Source organism: Cyprinodon variegatus, unplaced genomic scaffold, assembly GCF_000732505.1.
Source record: "Cyprinodon variegatus isolate N-32 unplaced genomic scaffold, C_variegatus-1.0 Scaffold950, whole genome shotgun sequence".
Classification (NCBI taxonomy): Eukaryota; Metazoa; Chordata; class Actinopteri; order Cyprinodontiformes; family Cyprinodontidae; genus Cyprinodon; species Cyprinodon variegatus.
The window spans coordinates 48714-57581 of NW_015151403.1; positions in this window are offsets into that span (position 1 = coordinate 48714).

The following is an 8868-nucleotide window of genomic DNA, read 5'->3' on the forward strand; positions in this document are numbered from 1 at the left end:
ATATATATATATATATATATATATATATATATATATATATATATATATATATATATATATATTGTTGAGTTTTCTCATGCACAGACAGGAAATGGGCTATGAGTGGGGGAGACATGCGGAAAGAACCACAAGTCGGATCGAACCCGGGTCTGCATCATCCAGGACTAAATATGGATCTAACTGCCACCAGAACACTCCCCATCATTACTTACTATTTTTTTCATACGTTAATAATTACTTGACAATAAAAGCACTGCGGTTAATTTTACACATCAATACACCAACATTAAAGATAAGTGCAGAATTCCTGCTCTTTTTAGAACTAGATTTTGTGTTTTATGGGGTAAAGAGAAAATGATGCGTCTCTGCAAGTCATCTAGGAGTCTTCAGTTAAATCAGAGATAAATAACTACTTTAATAAAAATGGATTAAAATATCAATTTATGTAGATATCTGTACATAAATATAAAACTTTATGCTAAATGATTATTAATACAGGTAAGTAAGAGATGTTCGCCCCAGAACTCAAACCTGAAATAATTTTATCCACTATACCTTTCATCTAGAAATCACTGATGTTTAAATATATGCATCTATTTGTTACCAAAGGCTGTAGGAAAGTATAGTTTGTCTTATCTTTGGATTGACCCTGAGGTTCTGGCACCTATCCACTTTCAGCCACCCCTCAGTATACATTGGTTATTACCTGGCCACCCTTATAAAAGTTTTCTGGCTACGCCTCTGCTGGGGGTGTCATGATTTTTCATGTCGGCACAAAAAAGCAGGAAATGAAAAAACAGGGCGAGGGATTCAAATATATTAAGATAGCTGCATGAAGTGACATTTCTATTATGGTTAATTACAATTTTATATCTTATTAGGTCAATATACATTCATAATTTAGGAGATTTTTATAGCATTTTTCCATAATTGAAACTTTGCTTGAAGTGGCGTTTTTAATTCCACTCTTTAAAGTGGCAGCAGATCCATCCTCCCTAACAAAATGAAAACTGCAACAAGAAGACGTCTGTCTGAGGAAAAACTCTTTAAACTTTGTGACAATAGCCTCACTATTAATCAATCTGGAGACATTTAACTACACAGAAGCAGGTTCGCCATTCAGGTCAGGAAGAAACTGTGAAGTTTAATAATAATAACTGAACTTTATTGTTCAATTAACATTGGAGAAATTCAGCTCTGCATTTAACCCATCCCCTTGGGGAGCAGCGGGCTGCCATTGTGTGGCACCAAGGGAGCAATCGGGGGTTAAGGGTCTTGCTAAGAGACCCAGAGTGACAGTCTGTGGTGTTAGTAGGTCCACAGTTAGAATGCCGATGAAGATTCTCAGTCATCCAGGTCATCAGGTTCTGAGTTGCTCTGCCTCCGTTTTAGCCCATTTATTGTTCCTGATGGCTGATTCAGTGACAGTGATCAGTTCCACAATCTTGTTGAGAAATGGCAAAATTCAGGCCTTTTCTCAGTACATCCATCTCTGGTTTTGTCAGTGGTCTGCTAGACAGGCTTTTGACCCACTTGTCTTTGACCTTGATGTTGGCGTCTTCCTCCTGAGTCATGTTGCTCTCTTTTTTAAATGCTGCTTTCTGTTGTAATCTTTTGAATTTAGCTTTTTGTCTTTCTTTTGTTTTTTTGATGTTGTGAAAGCTTGACCTTATTGACAAACATGGCAACTTCTTCAAACAAGGTTTCGGGGAGAAGTTTGGATAGCTTCTGCCTTGTCTGATCTATTTTGCGCGAGAGAGCTTCAATTGTGAAGTGTGTCTGTCTAATCCTCTCACTAAGCAACTTTTTGTGCGCATTTCTAATAATCTTTTCCACCCTGTGTCCTTTGATAGTAGACTTTTTAAATTTAAACTGTTGGGAATGAGTCCTTGGTGTCTACATCTTAAATTGAAACGTAGAAGGTTCCTATAATCTGCAAGTTTCCTAACTAATTTCTCATATTCACGCGTTATTCCAAGGGTGTCTTTCCCAAAATGGAGTGCAATATTATGCTGATGAAGATTCTCAGTCATCCAGGTCATAGTCATTCCGTAAAAGTAAAAAAAAAAAAAATCCACTGGAGTTGGTTTCCAAGGTTTCGCCACCTCTCCAGGAAACTTTCTCAATAAAAAAAAAAACAGTTAGTTGTTTTTTTTTTATCACAGAGAAAATGTACTCCCCTGGTTGATGTGGATTCAGCTTTTTCATACTGGATATTTATTACAATAATTAATGATAAATGCTTTAGAGTATTTTATAATTGTCAATAAAATGCCCTCCAAGCTAAAATTGGTTAAAAAATCACTGACAAGTCAGGATTTACATCCAAACTACATCTACATTTGGTTAAAAAGGTAAAAAGCCATAACTTTTCAGATTTTTAACATGTTATATTGGACTAAAGTGGGACTAAATCAGACCAACCAAAAACAGCAGAATTTTCAACAACTATTTCTGGACTAAATCAAGACCAGACGACCAGATTTAGCCTAAAAAAAACAATGTCTGGTGTTTGGGGGGGTGAGGTGATTGGTAACAATAGATTCAGACTCTTATTTTTTTATCCTAACCCCTAAAACACTGAGGGTCTGAGGAGCAAATTCCACCTGCAATTACAGCTGTGAATTAAGGCAAGTACAGCTCCCTATCTAATAATTGGAAATATAATTGTTGTGTGACAGGAAGGCCTTGAGGAACATTTTTCAGGTGGAACCAGTATTTCAAATGTCACCATGTGTGATTTATAGGTAATTAATGAAAAAATGAAAGCTATTTAGCCTTGCCAAGTGTTTTTTTCCAAAATAAACACTGCAAAACATCATGAAAGCCCATTTGAAACCCTGGATGAACCTTCAGACTTTATAGATCCATATCTTGAGTATAACTGAAGCTAATTTGGACTGAATAAGTTGAAGCATGTTTGTTCCACAAAGGTTTTAGTGGGCAGTGGGCAAGGAGGAAATGGGATTTTGGCACAAAGCCAAAAGTGCAAAAAAGCTTTTTTTTTTTTTTTTTTTTTTACTCATAAAAGGAAATCTGGTCAGAAAAATATGCTGATTTACATTATTGGAGACCTTCTGCATAAGACTAAGCCTTTGCTCCTGAGATTTAGTTGCTGTTTCATTCAAATTTACCAATAATATCACCAAAGTGGATAGAAAATAAGAATAACACAGCAAGCCGGTTACATCATCTGAAATGGTCGCGCAGTGACCTCAGACCCCTCCTTGGAAAGGTCTGAGCCTCTAATTTCCAATGATGGCGGCTGTTAGGGGGCGGGGCTAAAAATGAATACCTGCTGTCGCTTTTCCCCTGTCACACATGTCAGGTGGAATTTTAAATCTCACTTTATTTGTTTACACAGCTATAAAACAAAAAGTATTTGGAAAAAAATTATTTTGAAACATGTTTTAGAAATTTTTATGCCCCATTTAAAAGGCGTGTGGATGAAACACCATGTGACTGTGTTTTGGCCATTTCTATTATTAGATGAACATCCGCCTGGGTCAGTTAGGCCCTGAACTGGGCCCACTAGGCATAATGAAAAAACCTCTAGTAGAGCTGCTTTTACAGCCCACATCAGCAGAGTTACTATTGTCAGCCAATTATTGTTTAAAAATCAACTGCAGTACACTTGTTAAACCCAAGGAGGGCGCTAAACAGATGGTTTTAGACATTAATGGAATAGTACACCCAAAACATGATTAGCCTTCATTTTCTACTCACCCCCATGCTGAACAACACTCTGGAGTACTTTTTTGATATCTCAAATGCATCTGGAGATCTGGGAGGCTTCTTGCTGTCTGCTGACATTCAAATAATGGAGGTCCATGGCGCCCGAGACAGAAAGGTCCACAAAAGTCCACAAAAACGTGTCAATATTCCTCCATACTGCTCGTCCAATGTATTCCAAGTGTCCTGAGTGGGTAGCATCCAGAATTTACTCGAAACGAAGTCATTTAGAATGTTTTTAGAGCATAAACAGTAGTGTATAGGATTTCCTAAAAGCGCGTTCACGGCGCTACGGAAACCGCGGCAGACCAAACCAGACGAAAGTGCGCATTCAGCTCGGCAAAGAACTCATGCTCTTCCTCAACACTGAAGTCCTCAGACATTTTTCTTTCGTTGTTTCTTTCTTTGCACAGGTAAACAGCACATTTCTTCTTCTACGCTTGCATTATCGGCAGAGCAGACGCTGAATGCGCACTTTCATCTGGTTTGGTCTGCCGCGGTTTCCGTAGACTACGAATGACTTCGTTTCGAATAAATTCTGGACGCTACCCACTCAGGACACTTGGAATACATTGGACGAGCAGTATGGAGGAATATTGACACGTTTTTTGTGGACTTTTATGGACCTTTCTGCCTCGGGCGCCATAGACCTCCATTATTTGAATGTCAGCAGACAGCAAGAAGCCTCCCAGATCTCCAGATGCATTTGAGATATCAAAAAAGTACTCCAGAGTGTTGTTCAGCATGGGGGTGAGTAGAAAATGAAGGCTAATCATGTTTTGGGTGTACTATTCCTTTAAATTAGGGTTGCAACAAATCTCTAATAAGTATAATACCTGGGAAATGTAGACTTCCAAGTTTTAAGTTTATTAGCAAACAAAAAGAGTTGATTTTGGGGTGAGCTGTCCTTTAAGGTCCGATCTGAACCTGATCTGAAAGCTAAATGAGGTCTGCTCTGTGGTTAATGTAGCTGAGTACTTGATCTCTGAGCTGCAGTGATTCCCATTTGCTTTAGCAGCGAGGATATTATAACAACTAGACAATGCTGAGTGGTTCCTTTGACGGAGCTCTTCAGAGTGAACCACTGCTTCATAAATATGTTCATGGAAGTGATCGAAACACCTCCGTTAACCGTCACAGAAGAAAAACAGACGAGATCATAAACTTCCGTAGAAATCATAGAATGTTTTTATTTCATAGACAGTACCTGAACACCTAAACACAGAAAGAAACTTTCATCTTTCTTTTTTAAACAACCAAAGACCACAAATGAGTTCAACATAAGGCAAATCATTTCCATGCCTGCCAGATGAAAGATGTACAGGTACAATCACAACAGCCGTATGCATAAACACTTACACACACAGCACCACTAACGATTCACACTGGAAGACCAGTTTCACATCGTTGATGCGAACTGTCTGCTTTTAAAGGACAGTATCCTGCCTCCTAATGCTACGTTCAGACCGCACACAGCAGAAGCAGCAAAAACGTGCGTGCTGCTTCATTTTTGATGCTTGTATGAGTTTATTTCTGACCCCGCAGCTGAAGCATCTATGCTGCTCTAGCTGCACGGTCGAACAGTGGGTCTGATACTCATCGGGCGGAGCTACCCTATTATTTCTTTGCCTGGAACAATGGCAGCTATATTTGCTGTGATTAGTGGGTAAAAAATTGTTATAAAATCGAACATATTTTGCCAGCAAGTTTCGACATTTTTAGTTAAGTTAGGCGTTAATAAACAGTTTCAGAGGAGTGATCATAGGGCTCTGCATCAGCAGTGCTGTGTCTATCTCCCAGATCAGCTTCTCTGATTGGTTGATGTCTCGCATCCAGCACCAAAGGTTAAATTTTTCCAACTCCATCAGCTGCTGCTTCAGAAGCGCGTTGCACGTGTCAGATGCTTACAAGCTCACTAGGTGTTGCTTCAGTTGCTGCGCGTCAACCGTTGACTTTGCATGTTAACCAGCTGCTTCTGCTGCCCTTCAGCGTGCGGTCTGAAAGTAGCATTAAATCATGAGATGGCGGCCATCTTGAAAGGATACTTCCAACATTCGTCTGTTAGCGTATAGCCCATCATAGTGGGATATGCCCAGCTGAACCTTATTCTGGATCACAACAATAGTGCAAATAAAGAAAACAACAAGGCCATAGTGAACCAATGATACCAAATCATCTTAGAGGTGGTAATTCAATTTGGCACGATAGGCGTGAGTGACGACCAGCAGTATATTAGTGTATTGGCTTATTGTTATGGCTATGTATTCTTTTTAGTCGCTGTCCTGTCTTTGCCAACTGTTCCCCTGAAGATTTGGAATAAACCGATCCCCCCCCCTATGGAGTGACTTTAGCTCCATTATTTAAAGAACATCTTTAGAAAATGGAAATAAAAAAAAAGTGATCTGAGAAGTGCAGCTTGAAAAAAAATACAATCTGTAAAATTCAATATGAAAAACAAAGTTTGAAAATATAAAGTCAGTGTTTTTTTTGGAAAAATTTTTAATTTCTATGTTTTTTTACAATAATTTTGCTTTTTTAAATTTAAAATATGATTTTCTTTTACTTACATGTAGATAATGTGTTCTTTACTAGCATTGTTACATCCCCAAGATGGATGGAATTATGTAATTTTGTTTTTTGCACCCAAGCAACACCTTGCTCTGTTTTAGGCTCCGCCTCTAAGACTGAAAGCTGCTTCCTTACTCTCAGCCCAATCAGCAATCACCTGCACGCTATTTAAGGCCTGTGAAGCCATACTTCTGGGCCATCTGTCTGCCAAATACCTCTGTGGTTGTCTTAGCATCTAATGGGCTGCTAATTTTCTGCCATGTAAACCTACTCAGATATTTTTTGTAGGGGAGAGCCCCTTTTTTTAACCCCAGTTTTCTCCTCTTTATGTGCTTGTTAGGTAGGTTATTTTGTAGGCTTTTCATTTTCTTTTAGGGTTGTTTTGTTTGTTATTTTTTCCTGAGCTCTCCCTGAAGCTTTTACCATTATATACAATAATTTATTTAAAGAAATGGCAGAATAAACTTATTTAAATGCCTTTTAGACTCCTTGATTCCTTATGTTGGTGCCTTATACCTCCTAGACACAGCCGGGGGACGTAACAGCATTGATAATGGAACAAAATTCACTCTATACCACACTAGCTCCTGATAGTTCTAATCGAACAGCTTATATACAAGACATCCATCGACAAACGTTTTGATTGGACCCTTTTAAGGTCAGAGAACTAATGACTGGTGCTGAATCGTCTAAAATAGGCAGCAGTGGAGAACTGTTGGGATCCAGAGTTTGTTGGTGTTTTTTTTCTATGATTGGCACATTGACAATCAACCTCATGGTGGACCACTGGGTGGTTCGATGGTGCTGTAGACTTTATCCCACATTTTGGGCAGTTTTTTGACATTCCTACCTGGCCACATTCAATCGCCAACCGACAATCCCACTAAACTCCATCACATGCTGGTAATAATGTTATAAGTCAAATTTCCACTACCCTTTTGAAACCGTGCTGAGATCAGTCCGAGCACGGTAACAGAGATAACTGTTGAGTGTAAATGGCACGCACAACTGAACTGGACCGTGCCAGACACAGCTGAACCGCGCTACAATGGTACTAGTTCATCAGTAGGGCTCGGTGCAGTTCAGTTCTGGCTCAGTTCTCAGATAACAAAGAGTGCATGAGCGGACCACGTCATCTCGTTACAGCCTCCATAATCAGGAAATTTCAGACATTCATAAAAATACTAGCTTCCCTACAGTGCAACACGATTTCCAGTGATGATTCTGCTTAGCTAGGGTGACCAGACATCCTCTTTTTCCACAACATGTCCTACTTTTCATACCTAAAAAAATGTCTGGGGGGATTTTAGTCGACTACAGTGCAGCAGAATCAAGATGTCAGATCCGGGGACGGTCCGGGAACTCTGGCGGACAACGGGAGGGGGCCAGTGAGGGATGGGGCTGCAGCTACTGACCTGCCCGGTAAGACAGGCGGGGAGAAGCATACCGTCACCGGGTCGGGTCGCACCGTTCCCGGAGCATCCCTGGATCTCATGGCTCGGTTCGAATGCCCGGTCCGGTTCAGTCAGCAGCCCAGCAACCCCCCCAACAAAAAAATGTGTCTCTTTTTCCGAAGCCCAAATCTGGTCACCCAAGCTTAGCAGTGTAATGAACCTTAACGTTTGTCATTGTTTCATGTGTCTGTAATCCCTGATTAGACTATCGTTTGTTGCACTCACTTCCCAAAAGCAGACTCCGTCAAGTTCAGTCACAAAAGGCTGCCTTCTTAGCCTGACTCTCTATAAGCTTCCTGATTGTTATGGGCGCCACCATGTTGGTTTACTTGTTTCCCTCTAGAGAGCAGTAGTACCATAGATCGTCACTAGGAGGCGAGGAACAATGCTAGCGTGCTGTGTAAACGGTCGTAAGGAAACAAGTTTGGCATGGTTAACTGATCCAAGTTTGGCACGGATCGGATTTCAGAAGGTAGTGGAAATGGGGCTATAGTCACGGCTTTAACTGCCTGTCCAATACTCTAGAAAGTGCATTTAAATCATCGCTGTAGAATGTGAAGATTCAGGTGCAATTAGAGCAGCAATGCTTTAGGATACGCTAATGTTTGCTTCGTCCGAGAAATGTGCTCACCAGTGTCTAAAGTCATGTTTAGAATTACATACGACTCATTGAATGTGGACAGCCAGCGTGGAGATCAGTACAGATTAAACCAGGTATTACTCACAACGCGCCCTTTTTATGCATGTCAGTGCTGGCAACCTTTTTAAGCACATTTATCCTTGAGATCTTCCCTGATTTATTTTATTGCGAGAAAGACAGATCGTCAGGAGAGGTGGTTCATGGAGCTGAAATGATTAAATATCTATTAACAGAAAAGGTGCTCCTTACTGCTCTAAAGCCGGGCATACACTGTATGATTTTTTGGCCTTTTCGGGCAGATTCTCTTAACCTGACTCCGCCAGATGGATTTGCTCCGCATATCCATCTGGAAACCTTCCATTGAAGTAATTTTGGGAAGGGCCGAAAATACTGGTTAGCTGATTGGCCTATGTTGGTGATAGACGGGCCAAATAAACCAATCAGATCAACGAAGCATATGACGTACTAACAGAG